At 33.8% G+C, this 14,881-nt stretch overlaps 1 protein-coding gene across 8 annotated transcripts in view; it reads right to left on the bottom strand.

The window, feature by feature from the left end:
• LOC122230099 (casein kinase 2 subunit alpha' interacting protein) overlaps positions 1 to 9,162 on the bottom strand; it is a 382,321-nt gene extending 373,159 nt beyond the window's left edge. For 5 of the 8 annotated variants that reach the window (XR_006207280.1, XR_006207277.1, XR_006207278.1 and 2 more), the window contains exons 1-2: positions 8,576 to 9,162; positions 7,482 to 7,735 (exon numbers count right to left, since the gene is read on the bottom strand). The gene's annotated coding sequence lies outside the window, so the exon portion shown is untranslated. The remainder of the gene's footprint in view (positions 1 to 7,481; positions 7,736 to 8,575) is intronic. The other 3 variants (XM_042955788.1, XM_042955787.1, XM_042955789.1) reach the window with 3 other exon arrangements.
• Between the last annotated feature and the right edge of the window lie 5,719 nt (positions 9,163 to 14,881).

The following is a 14,881-nucleotide window of genomic DNA, read 5'->3' as shown; positions in this document are numbered from 1 at the left end:
CAACTCAGGGACAGGGAAAAGTGCAAAAAAGAAAAAAACACATCATGATGAATCTGACCTTTCAAGAAAGGGAAAGTTTAATGAGGAAGCCAGCAGGGCATCGTAGGTTGGAGAAAGAGCGCAGAGGTGAAGATAAAGGTGTATATTTTGGTATGCAGTGAACAACCGTGCCTGGAATAGGCTGGGTTTTGTTACTGAAAGATGTGATGAAAGGAAGATTGTATCACCAGCTTTATTGAGGAGTAGTGAGAAGAAGGTGATTAGAGATTATGTATGATCCGGAAGACTAGACTTAAAAGTATGGCCTTGTACAATAGACAATTTATATCTACCACAATATTTTAGAAAACAATGCATCATAATAAAATTATTATTTTATACTAGATTGGCAATGAATTGAAGAAGAGAATGAAAAGGGGAGAGAAGGGTCAAGAAAATGTGTTAGAAAACTTTTGGAATAATTGGCATATGAGGTAATGGAACCTGGATTCCAGTGGTGGTTGATAATGAAGCAGAGGGAGTATGTAAAGAAAGAAAATAAAAAATAAAATTAATAATTGGTGACAGATTGGGTTATGGGAATGGAAAAAGTATAAGGGGTTGGAGATGTCCTGAAGCATTAAAGGATTATGGTACTAAAGACAGAAATGGAAACCTTGGAATGGGACTCATGTCACAGGAATTGTGCTATCCATATTCTTCTTGCTAATTTTTGGTTAAGTAGCTGCCAGCTAGTTCTAAAAAGGACTTCATGGTACTGACTTAGAAGTGATCCCCCCTCCAAAAAAAAAAGTCCTGGACACACATTTATAAGAGAGTATCTGCACAAAAGAATACAAAAGAGTTTTCAGAAAGCCTAAAAATTGCATTTTTCAATACAGAGTTGAATATTCCCATTATCTTTTAGATATACCTGTCATGCCAAATGTTACCTTGTTTGTCTTACTTACATGACACTAAAATTCATATGTTCCTAACAATTGTTTTCACTTAACTTGAAATAAAAAAAAATTAATGCACATTTTCTATAGTTTCTTCTGGTTCTACATGCAGAGCCTCTGAATTTTAACAGTCCTTTTGAAGTCTAACTGAAATAGGCAATACACTGTGTTCACCGATATCATTTTGAAACTGTCTGACCCATTATTACATAAAGATGAGCGTTTCGCTTAATAAAGCCTTAGAGTAACACAATTTGTTACACCATAATTAAAGATGGACACATCTGTTCCATTTTAATTCAAACCCCTTTGAACATAATTACATAAAGCTGCAAGAAGAGAAATTCTCAGTCTTAGAAATTTACTATCAAAAAAAAATCATTCCTTCTACAGAAACTACATGGTCAAAGGACAATTTGTAAAATGAAGTCAAATAGATGTCTCTCACTCTGTATCAAAGCATGAAATAAAGCTAAGACCCCAGATTAAAGTACTGTCCCCATATGAAAGCCATAATTAGTTAAGGAAACCCAGGTGAAGGACAATCTTTATAGTAAGTCCTAGCATTCCATCCCCGTGGAGGGGTACTATCTTTTATTTTCTGAGCCCACAGATACATAACAAAGGAAGAAACAAATATGAAGGATAGTTAAAGGGGGGAAAACAGGAGATATTGAACATTTATGTGTCATCTTTAAGCCGCCTACTAAATTCTAAATTTTTAGTCATATTAGTCTCATAGACCTTTCTTAAAAAATAGTACATCCTTTTGATAAAGTCCTAGTCATTATATCCAAAATAGTTCTTAGGTTAATAATAATCAGATGTATAAATAAAGAAAGCAGAGGTAAAGGAAACCCTGTAATTTCAGAATGAATTCTGAGAATTTAATAACATGAGTTAAATGGTAAGCCATGCACACAAATATCCCTGAAATGTGGGCTGTTAGTCTGTTTTATTTATGTTTCTATATCCTGAAGATGGCTTAATGAGGAGATGCAATCAGGATTAGCTAAGCAGTGAGAACTTGGAGGGAACAGGGTGGCAGTAAGATTTATATAAATATTTGCAGAGACGAGCAGATGCTCACATAATCCAGACAATGTGTGTGCACTTCATTTTAAAATAAAATAAAACAGTTGAAAGCCAAAATATAATTAATCAGAAGAAGTGCTTTAATCAACATCTTCCAATCCTTAAGCACTGCTAAAAAGATTAAAGAAACATAGAAGAAATTAAAATATGATATTCAAAAGGAAACCAGAATTAATCTATTCCTGACATTCTCCTTTTATTTCAGATGTGGGATGGAGAATGCAATTAATATGCATTTCCAATTGCTGCCAACTAGGGAAATTTCCTAGGTGTTTAAGCTACTAAATAAATCACCTAAGACTTACTGTATAATTTACAATGTAGTAATGATAGCTCTCTCTTCATTATTAATTTATTAGGAGTAATGTGTATGCTTGCCCTTATATCCTGTAGTTCTAAACAGGGATCTTTCCAGTGGAATACAAGAGAGCAAATTTAAATGGGTGTCAGTTTGATATTCATAGGTAACCTACAAAGATAAAAAGAAGTTGCATATCAAGAAAGGAATTAGTATATCAAATCCATGTAGATACACAAATTTGACATTTATCTAACTTTAAACTCAGTTTGGGGCTCAGTTCTTCCAAACTCAGAATCTCTCTTGCAAGTATTTCTGTTGTTTTCTGCCCAAGATTTGACAAGCTTCTCAATATGAACCTATGATTATTACTAAAGTTTGGAGAACATCTTTAAACAGAGAATTTTCAAACAATGTCTCAAGGAAATAAAAAGCACATGCCTTCATGGCAAGTTAAATATATATAAACATTTTAAGCTCAGAGCCTTTGCCCTTTCCACAAACAAAATTTTATTGGTGAGAGTAAATTATTTCATATGGACCTCCAGAATATTATAAACAGTTTTGAACACAAGATGGACCCCTACAGACAGTCAACAGTTTACTACTGTTAATTTCAAGAATATCTTTTCACTAGAACTTGAGCCTAGTTCCAGTTTCTAGCAGAAATATTATTAATATCTACTAAAATTCTACCAAAAAGTCTCTAGCATTTGGGCCTACAAGTCATGAAATCTTAAAAATGTAATCCTGCGAAACACTGCCAAAATTATTCTTATTAAAATGTCAGAGATTGGAATTTCGTATTATGCGTCCTCCTATAAATAAATCTTAAAAATAATAGAGAAGAATGATTGACCTGAGAGATCCATTGTGAAATCTAGACTGGGAAAATGAAAACAACTATGTGACAATTTCTTCTGTGTTCCATCACAGTTAAGGTAACTTTAAAGTTCACACTATAGTTATTTGCTTCTTAGATGGTAGCTGTTTGATATTCTATTCTAGCAAACGAACAACATACCAAACAGCTAGTATATAACTGAAAAGAAGAAAAAGATTCTTGTCTCTGTCTCTAGATGGCTTTGGACATTTATTTAGTAATTTATGTGCAATGGCTTTTTGACCCCCAAATTACTGACCCTGTGTACTTCATTGTAACATGAATTTGCTATTATTAAAATAGTCTATATTTTATTATCAGAAAATTCTGAAAAGTTGCCCTCTTTGATTTATATATCGATGTCATTCTTTATCAAATAGCATTATGTTATACTCAAATTAATGACTTTCACATAATGAATTCAACTAATGATTTCTAACCAAGTCCAGGGATAATGCTTATTAGGAATATGGCCATTTCTGTCAACGGACTCACTGGAAAGATAAGAAGCAGAGTCTAGTTATACAAATGTCCCCTTTATTCTGTCTCTTTTTTCTCATTTCTTATCAGTGCACCACAGGAAGGGAAATAGAGTTTAATTATTGTGGTTGTTGAAAATCATTATCATCATCTACCAAGTTTATCAATTGTCATAAGGAAGTCAGAAATTAAGTTCTGTTGGGGATTCTGAGACTGGGACACAATATCTGGAGATCTGAGTCTCATCTCTGCCATTATTTGCTTTGTAATCTTCTGCATGGGCCATGTCTTTAAGATGACAAGATTGGTTTAAGGGTAAGCCACCCCAAGGCACTTGTACTCTGGGCATTGTCAGCAGCAAGCCATGGCATAAACATAACCATATATGAAAATTCCTCATGAATCTGGAATTGTGCTGTCTGATAAGGCATCCCCTAGCCACACGTGGCTGTTTAAATGTACATATAAATAAACTAATACTAAATAAAATTTATAATTCTATTTCTCAGTCACACAAGCCAAACTTCAAATGTTCATAGTCCCATGTGGCTAACGGCTACCAGTAGAAAAGAAAATTTCACATAAATGGCTATCCCATATCCATCAATTCCTGAAACTGGGAATAATACACACCAAAATTATCAACCTGCAAAATTACCAACCTGTATCCAAGAATTAATGGATGTAACAGAGTCATTTATATACAGTTTTGTTTTGTTTTGTTTTAATCATGACTTACTCTTTTTTTCTAACAATGGGGAAAGATGTATGCAAATGACTCAATTTCCTTTTTAATAAAATAAATTCTGAATATAATATAGTTTCTCCATACTAAAGGATTTCTTAGTAATCATGCAAAACCCTCAAATCATATATCTATAGAACACTGAAGCAAAGATTTATCCCAAAGATTTTTTACTATGGTATATTAGTTGCTGATGATCCCACAAAAAGACACACACATAAACACACACACACCCCACATCTTTTTAAATAAAAACTATCAAACAAAACCAACACCAAAAATAACACATCTATGATAATACATAAGCAAACAATCTGAGAGTAATCTAAGTTTGGTGATTTAGATTTAATAGTACCTATTTAATGACTTATATGATTTTATATAACCTATTTATTAAGGGGCAGAATAGAGTGAATAAAAATATGCAATATATAACTAATTATAGAACACCACCATTGTTTTCAAACTTACAAAAATGTATACCTTCAAATAAGTAGTATTCGCCTCAAGTAGTTACTTTTCAGAAAAATGAATTGCCTTTAGATTTTCTGAAACATTCTTATAAATAACATAAATGGTATCATATCTTAATACTTTGGGGACTTACTTTGTTTTTGAAAATAATTTAAGGTCATCTTAAGCCAAATCTGGATCATAACTTCTTGTTATAATCAAGGTGAAATTAAAAAGTAATAAGGCATTTCTTATGATAATGACAATAACAGTAAGAAGGATAATGATAAGGTAGCATTTATTGACTGTCCATAAATATCAAGAGGTGTTGAGTATTGGTAGTCTGCATAATTTTTTTTCCCCATCTTACAGATGAACAAACAGCTGTTCATAAAATGTCAAAGTTTGCCAAGTGTCACATGTCAGTCACAGCTAAGGTTAATTCTTAATGAGAAATTCCAAAAAATGTTTGTTTTTTTTTTTATAATTCCTTTTTTCATTCCACATTTATGTTATAACAATTTACATTATATCCCGATTCTGGTCAATATATACTGTACACTTTATGATATGATTTTCTTAAAGGAAGACAAGATATGAACCCAGTTATTCCTTGATATACATCTTGATGATTTTTAATGTAGAAAATCAATAAAACCCTTCAATGAAAATTAAAAGTCTTCAAATTATTGTTCATTATAATTAGATATTAGATCATTTGGTGTGGTTTTCGTAAATTTAACATGGTTATTTTTTATCTTAACTGAAATGTAAATATGCGACCAGAAAAATTTGCAATGTGAAAAAAAATAGGAAAAATCATTTGGGTGTATAAGTCTTAGTATATTTACAAAAGACAAAATTTGATATGAACTACTAAATTTGCTGATCTAGCATACAAACTTTGATTCCAGTGTATTAATTTGTGAAGTTGGTGCATAGCTTTAAAATATAACTTAGAATGATTATCTCACGTACAATTCAATAAGACAAGGGCTCATATAAATATCATGTACCATTGAACACTATCAATTAAGTATATAAACCTAGGATAAAGCTGCTCATGTGGCATACTAGACAAAGTGGAATTATTACAGACAGTTTGTATCAATTAAGAAAGTTCAAGCAGTTATTTAAATACTTGAGGCTATCCATTAGCCTTCAAAGCTCAAAGAAATCACTAAAACGTAATTATATCCAGCCTGGTGATTTGGCACTTAAGTTTATAAGAGGTTATGAAAGCCTTACAGGTCATGATTGAACAAATAGCTCCTGATCACCGCACTAGTGATATCTTAGAAGAACAAGATTATAGAGAAGACATCCTGGCATTTAAAAATGTCTGTGCTGTTTTTCAAAAGGAAGATTTGAAACGGCAACCATTATGCTAGAAACAATGCCAATGAATCAGCATAAAATATATCATTTGTAAACAATTCAGTTTCTAACAATGTGTGCATAAACCATATGTAACTTTTCTTTTTTAAACGGGGGTATGCTATAAATCTCAAATTCAATCTCAGAAGCAGCATTAACCAGTACCTCCTCTCTTAGAAGTTTCCTTTCTAGATGTGTCTTAACCCATTTAATCATGCTCCTAAATACTACCTCCTGACAGGCAATTAAGACTCTGTAAGTATTCAGAATATACATCTGTGTACCCATTTCTTTTGAACCAAGAAAAGAAAATTACTTAGCTATAATTCTTACTCTCAGTGAGTCGTAATTACCATGACTTGAAACCTTTTGAGCTCAAGTGCTCTAGTGCATTTGAGATATATATATATATATATGTATATACACTCCATCCAGCAAATTTCAAGTTATTTGGTGTCCTCACAAATAGGCAAATGCACCTCCAATTCTTAAAGTCCAAAGTATATCTAAAATTATCAGCTTTACATTTCAAGATAGGCATAAAACAGCTAATGGAGACAGTTATAATGATGACCCAGAGAAGATCAAGAAGAAAAGTGAAAAAACAAAAACAAAAACAAAACAAACAAAAAACCTTCAATAGTTCTCAAATAAAGTGTCTCTCCACTTAAGGACACAACCTTAAGTTTTCACCCCCATAATTGGGAACTGTTCTGAATAACAGTTCTTTTACCCAAGAATTATATGGTTTGTCAATGTTCAAAGATTTACAAAGAGTACTGAATCTATGCTGAAAATAATTTAACTGTGGGTGATTCAGAATTCCTTCAGGATTTTTTCTCTGCCTTTAGCATCATCATTGAACACATACATCATAATCATTGCACAATCTTGTAGGTGCAGAATACATAGGAAATGCAGTTTTCCCGTACATACATACATACATACATACTTTTCTGTACATATATGGGAATAAATCTGCTTTTAATTTACTTACTGAACATTTATCTCTTAATCATAAAATCAAAGATTGGTACAAAAGTTTATTCATTGGCACGTTTTACATGTTGGGTTTTCAGGTCAACAGGACTTCAGTATACACAGAAATAACAACACATGCATGTGTGCATACACACACACACACACACAAAGACTTTAACACACCCTTATATGTATATCATATAAACAGCCATGTAACCAAGAACTCACCAACACACTCTAGCTGCTGAAACTTCCTTCTCATCACTAATGTTGTAGTAACTCCTGAGTCTTCATTAATTTTCACTGGTGGGAAAATAAATGTCCAGGATCTCCATTACCCCATTGCTTCAATCCTTGGTGCCATGAGAACTTTGATGGCCTACCCTCATTGCTGGAAGATGAGGGTGGGGAGTATGACCAGGAGGCTGTGTTTCCACTCCCACCTGTAAGCCCACTTCACAATGGAAGATGTGTTCCAGAATCTTGGGTTAGAAATTAGAATAAATTTTTCCATAGAAATAAAAGTCTGAATAGCTGAGACTTCTCAGATAATGAGTGTTACAATTCAGTTACTTTACAGGATTTTGTGGACTGGTCAGGATAAACTACCTCATACAATATCAATGTTATTAGAAAAATGCTTTTGGACTGTTGACATCACTTAAAAAGCAATTTTTAAAACATGTATTGTTCATAATTTGGGACTGTCCATAATTAAAAACACAAAGAAATCAAAGTTACTATTCTATAAAATCATAGAATTTTAGTGGACATATTTTTCAAATATTTGCACTGACAAATGATTAAATTGCAAACAGTAAAGCCTTGGGAATAACCAGCTTTGTCCAAGATAGAGGAGATAAGAGAATAAAGCCATATATTCATCTGCATGATTTTTATTCTAACTCAATTGGCTGTATTGTTTTTTTCTTCTACAGACCTGATAACACTGCACAATTCTTTCCCTTCTTATCCAAATTATCACTTTTTTTTTGTTTATGCTAACTAGCATGTAATGAAATAAAGCAAAACCTTCTCTCGACCCCAGTTTCCACATTAACGACTACTCCATTTCTTTTTTACTCAGCAAAACTCTTTGAAAGTTGCCTTTATTTGTAATTTTCAATTTCTTTCCTCTCATTCTCTTCAACCCACTCCAATCAGGCCTAAAGCCCACTATTCTACCAAAACTACGCCTGCAAAGATTATTACTGACATCCTTGTTGTTCAATTCAATGGTTGGTCTCTGCCCTTGACATAATAGTAGCATTTGACACAGTTGACCATAGCGTATTTCTCAAAACATTTTCCAGGATACTTACTGTTCAGTTTTCCTTCTTTCTTATCACTTCATCTAATTTCTGGGTTCCTCTTCTCTGTCTACTTCCTTAGTGATCCTATGTAGTTCCAGGACTTTATGTTAGTACTTAAAAGACATTGTTCCATCATCTTATGGTGTCTATGGTTTCTGATTAGAAGTTTGTGATTTTACAAATCATTACTAGCCTGTAGGTAATGAGTCATTTTTCTACTGCTGTTTTCAAGATAGGTTTTCAAAAGTTTGACAATGATGATCACAGTTTGATTTATATTTACCTTGACCTGGATTGCTTAGCTTCTTGAATCTGAAGTATTGTATATTTCACCAAATTGGAGAAACTTTCAGCCATTTTTTTTTTCAAATACTTTTTCTGGCCCTTTCTCTTTCCTCTCTTCTGGGCTCCAGTTACAATTGTGTTAGACTTTTTGATACTGCTCACAGATATTTAAGTCCCTCTTCAAATTTATGACCTTTATTTTCTACTTTTTCAGATTGAATAATTTCTACTGATTTTTCTTCAAGTTCATGGACTCTTTCTTTCTTTTGTCATCTCCATTCTTCTGTTAAGCCCATCCAGGGAATTCTTTAATTCAGATGCACTATTTTTCAGTTCTAGAATTTTCAGTGCATTCTTTTTTTATTTTTATTTTTTTTGTTTTTCTGCTAAGATTTTCCTTTCATCCAGTACAAGCATCTTTACTTTACCTCTCTGAGCAGTTAAAATTGCTGCTTTAAAATCCTTGCCTGCTAATTCTAGCATCTGCATTATCTCAGGGTTGGCTTCCACTGGTTGTTATTTCTCTTTAGAATAGTCACATTTTCCTGATTTTTCTTAAGTTGAATAATTTCAGATTGCATTCAGGACATTATAAATGCCAAGTCGTGGAAGCTGTTTATTTTTTTCCTCCAAAAAGTAGAAAAATGTTTTCATCAGAGAGTTAATTTAATTTGACTCAAACTACAAACTGTCTCAGCAGAGGTAGCTCAAATATCAGTTCATTTCTTTTGTCTTTAGCTGAAATTTTTTTCAATCAAGTATGGCTCAAGTGTCAGCCAGAGATATCTTAGAGTTCATACATAAGGAGTAGGGATCCCCTCTTCCGGCTCTGTTTCCTCATTCACTTCTTATTCTTCTGTGGTTGCCCCAAACTCTTGTCTTATGATTCTTCAGGCCAGAAAAACTTAACCTTATTGCAACTGAAAACGGTCCTTGCAGAAACCACTGAAGATGGTACTCAAGCTAAAAGCCTTTGTAAAGATGAGGAAACTCACCCCATACCAGTTACTTCTAACAAGTTTCAATTTTCCTTTATAACCCATCTGGTTTGTTAACTGCTCAGAGCCTTTGTAGTAGCTGATTTTGGTGTTCTGTTTAGAATTCATAGTTCTTATTTGTAAGATGTAGATCTGTTAGACGACTACTCCAACATATTACTGGGAGCAAGCCTTCAATTCAACCTCATGACTTTAAATATTATATGCTGAAATCTCCTTAATTAGTATCTCTACAAAGGTCCTTCCCAGACTCATAAATATGGAGTACAAACTGAGGGTTACTGGAGGGGTTGTGGGAGGGGGGTATGGGCTAAATGGGTAAGAGGCACTAAGGAATCTACTCCTGAAATCATTGTTGCACTACAGGCTAACTAATTTGGATGTAAATTTGAAAAAATAAAAAATAAAATTAAAAAAAAAGGTCCTTCCAGACTCATGTAGCTAACTGCCCACTCAAATTCCAATTGGCGCTCTGATAAAACACCTCAAACTTAATATATCATGTGTCAAAGATCAATCTCCTGATCTTTCATCCAACCCCGTCTGAGGAGGCTGCAACTACATCCTTCCAGTATCTCAAGACAGACAACTTTGTAGTTCCCTTGATTCCTCCCTTTCTCTCATATCCTTCATCCAGTCCAGTAGGAAATCCTGTTGGCTCCACCTTTAAAATATATTCAGAATCTAATCACTTGTGCTCATCTTCACAATGGCCACTATCGTTCCCTGCCTGGATTACAGTAATAGCTTCATTGTGACTATCCTTGCCCCCTCCATCTATATTTACCACAGTTGGCAGAATGATCCTTTGAAACAGCGAAGGATCACTTTACTCCTCAGCACTTTAATATAGTCTTGTTTTACTCAAAGTAAAAGATAAATTCTATAAAAATGAGTTGTAAGCCCTAGTGATCTGCACTTAACTACCTCTCTGACCTCCATCTCTTACTGCTCCAACTCTTTTTATTTTTTCTAGGACTTTTGTCCTGGTTGCTGCCTCTCTCAGGAATACTCTGGCCCAGAATACCAGGTTTGCTAACCTCCTAATGTCTATCACATGTCCGCTCAAATTTCACCTTAACACTGCAACGTACTCACCCCCAAACCAGTCTCCTAATCACTCTTATCGCGTGCTAGAATGTAAGCTCCATGAGGGCATCAATTCCTTCCCCCAGTGTCTCAAGTACATAGAACAGTGGCTGGCACATAATAACTGTTCTATAAACGTATGTTGAATAAATGAATGTCAAGCCCCATCCTGCCTAAATGGTAGGAAATAGAAAATCTTAGTCATTTCCAGCTCTTTTTGGTCATTTCAGGTTAAATGTAGTTCATTCAAAATTTCCCTCCCTCTTCTTTCTTCTCAACCCGGCATCTAATTTTAAACAGCTTACACAGAAGGGAAGGAGGCCAGAAGGGGATGTCTGGCCTATAGCTGTTGACTGTACTACATTGTTTTATGCCAAGATGACCTCTGCCTCACCTGGCATCTGTTCCTGCACCTATTATCACTGCCATTCTCTAAGGTTCTGTCACTGCTCCATGGTCTGAGGTAGCATCAAACAACCAAAACTGAGAAGTCATTTTGGACTGCTGGTTCTTTCTGTCAGCAAATCTTGTACCCTCTTTGAAGGTAGTGGGGAAAAAAATGAGCTCTTTTCCCATGCTCCTCTGAAGTTCCAAACTCCCTAAATCTTTATCAAGATTTTATTGTCTTAGATAACACAAAAAGCCATCAGGACTCCCCTTGTCCATATAGGAAGTATTAAAAGAGTGATGCCTGCTGATACTCCAGAACTACCCCCCTCTACTTTTGGATATCCACACTTATCAATACCCCCTCCCCCTGTTTTAAAATAACCCTGAATAGAGAACAGAAGCAGAGCCTGGACCCAGCACTAAGCTATCTTGCTTTCTTGTCTGTTCTATTCTCTTCTACAGTTCAGAGGAGCTCCTGGCAGGAGTGAAGGGACTTCTGAACTGGATAACAAATATTCTTCCTACATACTTCCTTCTTGCATAGGAAGTCAACTTTGAGTTTAAAAGCCAAGTATTTTCTGCCTTTCTTTTTTCTTCCAATCCTCCAATGATAACATTCAATGACTAATTTCTGGGTGCCTGCACTGGAATGAAGAGTCTCAAGGCCCAAGAAAAGAAAATCAAAGAAGTTTAAATGTAAGAGAATGAGGTCAGGCAGAGAAGGAAGTAAGTAATGGTAAGGAGGATATTTCAAGCAACACTTTAAAATATTCACAAATATTAGCTCTAATCTTTATCACTTGGAGAACTTATTATACCTGACTTAGCCTATTGTTAAAAAAATAATCATGTAGCGAAACAAGGGAAGATGAGAAAAATGCAATTTATCTTTCTCACAAGGTAGATTTCCACAGTAATGCTGAACTTACCCAGTGTTTTCATGAAACTAAGGATCATATATTAGCTCTGAGGTTTGATGAATTTAGAAAAAATTCAAATTGGATAAGAGTGTGAATGCTTGTCTGCCTGAGCCTAAATACGTTTAGAGATTCAGGACTCATAAGTAAAGAAAGAAAAAGAATGATCCTCCTTTGACATGAAGTATTGAGAAACAACCCGACAAAACATATTAGCATCAAATAAAGCCAAATCTAAATGAAGAAATTCTTAGCCTTAATGAAGGTCATATGTAAACATACAGAGAATTCCACACTAGCTTTAAAAGGAAACTTGGGAAATTAACTTCCACACCTGATTAACTTTGAGGTTTTTAGAGGAAAGTAACTGCCTATATCCCAAGTAATATTATTTAAAATTTAGTTTCTTTTATAATTAATGAAGCAATTGAAAGTGATTACCTTTTTCTTGAAAGGGAATAAAAATTTTTTTTAAGTTAAGTCCTCAGGATATTTGTACAGTCTTTTCCCCTTGCCAGGCACAATCTTCCAAGCCCAGGCTTTGCCTCAGCCAAAATAGCACTTCTACAGAGACCTTCCTGAATGTCCCATTTAACAAGGTCAATTCCTCTCATCTCTATTATTCACTAATTCTATAGTCTGTTCATATAATTTTGTAATTATATGCTTGTTTATGTATTTACTCCTTTATCACCTGCATTCTACGTCAGATTATAAATGCCACAAAACAATCTGTGTCTTAATTCCTGAAAGTATATCACTTAGCATACACTTAGTACAAAGCAGGTAATCAATTAAATATTTGCTAAATGCATAAAAGAAAAAAAAGCAATAAAGTTTGCAGTTAACTAAGGATTTTTTTAAGTGATTCATAATTTTCTGGATGACAAATATGCTCTATGTCATTCAGTACTTATTAAAGGTAACGATCTTTCTGTTTTTATCTTCCCCCAAAACTCCATTGCTTCCCAAACTGTTATACAGTGCTGTTCTGGGAAATCCTTAACAACCTGCTCTCTGCATGAAAAGTAAGGCATATGTTTATACACATAACTGTATTTTAAACTTTACTAACATAAAAGATACATAGGATACAATTTACAAATAATAATAAAACATATAATATTCTTCATTGAAAATTCCATTTAGCCAATTGATTCTCATGGAAGGATTTTGTTGATATTTGCCAAACTCTAGTATCCACAGCCAATCTATATTTGAGATGGACAAATGAGTGCAATCCCAATGTGGATGTTGGTTGACATTTTGGTTAATGTTATTGAGCACAACAAAAATGAAAAAACAGAGACATGTCCAAGCTTCACACATTTGTCAATGGTGTAAGCACCACTGCTGACTCAGACAACCATTTTCAAATACTAGAAGGATATCTTCTCAAATTCTTGTGGTCTTCATAATGTAACACCTGTACACACAACACAATTTTAAACGTAATCTGCATTATACAGATATTCTCCATCACTTTCTCATGAGTAGACCAGGAATAGAAAACATTCTCTGTAAGGGTCAGATACTAACTATTTTAGACTATTTGGGCTTTATATTCTCTATGATAATTACTCCTATTTGCTATTGGAACGCAGTCATAGACACTATGTAAACAAAAGGGTATGCCTGTATTCCAATAAAACTTAGACTATGTATACTAGTCCAACTATATACAAATAGTCTAGCTATGTATAAAAACCAGCAAAGGGCTGAATATGGCTTGAGGCACTTAAGTTGCCAATCCTTTGCCTACAGAATCAACAGACTATAAACTGGGCCTAAATTTTAGCACTTGCCATTTTCATGGTTAACATACTCCCTCATTGCTGATTTCAAGCTACTAATGTGGTATCAATGCACGCTGAGTTGGGAACAGTTGAACAATAGAATATAACACAATTACACAGTATTTCCACCATGCAACTACATATTATAAAGAGAGATAACCTAAGAAGGAGAAAGTGATAAATTGCATTTCTTAACTTTGCTCTTAACATATTTTGTTTAAATTGAGCTTATGTAATTTAATTTTTTTAATGTCTGTGTTTAAAAGTTATCCCATAAAATTCCCCTCCAAATTTCACAATCTATTCTCCCGCACTGATAGGAATAGGCTTTTGCACACCACACCTCTATCTCCTTCCTTGAAATTCTCTTTACTCTCTACATCTCCTACTTTAAGCTGGTTCTTGTTTTCTTCTTCGACTCTCTCTATTCTCAGGTAGCTCCTTCTCCTACTCTCATTTCTAATTTATAGGGTTCAATATGACTCTGTTCCTCCATCTCAGCATGCTATCTTACCATAACTTCAACTACTCCTTCACTGCTGACTATGCTCAAAAGTATATTTTTTTGTTCTGCATTGTCATTCACATTTCTAAATAGACTGCTAAGTATTAAATATATTTAGATTTAATATAGATATTAAATTATATATATAATTCTATATGATATAGAATATAGATATATTATTATATAGAATTACATATGATATATGATAGGTATTAAATATATATATATGTGTATATGTGTATACATACAATTATGTATGTGTATACATATATATTAAATATATATATGTGTATATGTGTATAAATGCATATATATATATATATATATATATAGAG

This window comes from Panthera leo, chromosome C2, assembly GCF_018350215.1.
Source record: "Panthera leo isolate Ple1 chromosome C2, P.leo_Ple1_pat1.1, whole genome shotgun sequence".
Classification (NCBI taxonomy): domain Eukaryota; kingdom Metazoa; phylum Chordata; class Mammalia; order Carnivora; family Felidae; genus Panthera; species Panthera leo.
Note: the sequence above shows the minus strand (reverse complement) of the source record. Positions and strands in the feature narration are given on the sequence as shown.